Genomic DNA, 1,489 nt, shown 5'->3' with positions numbered 1-1,489 from the left:
TACAACTTAAAAAAGATTTGCTGCGGTGACAGAAGTTGATTTTGGTGCTTAATTTTGACACAACTCACCAGAAATATATTTACCCATATGAAAAATTCCATAAGCCCCGGCTCTTAAAAATCGGCCCAAAATTATTTTTTTCAAAGATCCCCAAATTCTGCTTAAAACTTTTGGTACAACTTAAAAAAGATATGCTGTGGTGACAGAAGTTGATTTTGGTGCTTAATTTTGACACAACTCACCAGAAATAAATTAACCCATATGAAAAATTAAGTATTCCCCGGACCTTAATAATCTGGCAAAAATTTTTTTTTCAAAAATCCCCAAATTCTGCTTAAAACTTTTGGTACAACTTAAAAAAGATATGCTGTGGTGACAGAAGATGATTTTGGTGCTTAATTTTGACCCAACTCACCAGAAATATATTAACCCATATGAAAAATTACGTAAGCCCCGGACCTTAAAAATCGGGCAAAATTTTTTTTTTCAAAAATCCCCAAATTCTGCTTAAAACTTTTGATACAACTTAAAAAAGATGTGCTGCGGTGACAGAAGTTGATTTTGGTGCATAATTTTGACACAACTCATCAGAAATATATTTACCCATATGAAAAATTACGTAAGCCCCGAACCTTAAAAATCGGCCAAAATTTTTTTTTTTTCAAAAATCATCAAATTTTGCTTAAAACTTTTGATACAACGTAAAAAAGATTTGCTGCGGTGACAGAAGTTGATTTTGGTGCTTAATTTTGACCCAACTCACCAGAAATATATTAACCCATATGAAAAATTACGTAAACCCCGGACCTTAAATATCGGCCAAAAATTTTTTTTCAGAAATCCCCAAATTCTGTTTAAAACTTCTGGTACAACTTAAAAAAGATTTGCTGCGGTGACAGAAGTTGATTTTGGTGCTTAATTTTGACACAACTCACCAGAAATATATTTACCCATATGAAAAATTCCGTAAGCCCTGGCTCTTAAAAATCTGCCCAAAATTTTTTTTTTCAAAGATCCCCAAATTCTGCTTAAAACTTTTGGTACAACTTAAAAAAGATTTGCAGCGGTGACAGAAGTTGATTTTGGTGCTTAATTTTGACACAACTCACCAGAAATATATTCACCTGTATGAAAAATTACGTAAGCCCCGGACCTTAAATATCGGCCAAAATTTTTTTTTTCAGAAATCCCCAAATTCTGCTTAAAACTTTTGGTACAACTTAAAAAAGATTTGCTGCGGTGACAGAAGTTGATTTTGGTGCTTAATTTTGACACAACTCACCAGAAATATATTAACCCATATGAAAAATTACGTAAGCCCCGGACCTTAATAATCGGGCAAAATTTTTTTTTTCAAAAATCCCCAAATTCTGCTTAAAACTTTTGGTACAACTAAAAAAAGATTTGCTGCGGTGACAGAAGTTGATTTTGGTGCTTAATTTTGACACAACTCACCAGAAATATATTTACCTTGATGAAAAATTACGTA

The sequence above is a fragment of the Taudactylus pleione genome, unplaced genomic scaffold (assembly GCF_031769625.1).
Source record: "Taudactylus pleione unplaced genomic scaffold, aTauple2 ptg001123l, whole genome shotgun sequence".
Classification (NCBI taxonomy): Eukaryota; Metazoa; Chordata; class Amphibia; order Anura; family Myobatrachidae; genus Taudactylus; species Taudactylus pleione.
This window is presented reverse-complemented; position numbering follows the sequence as displayed.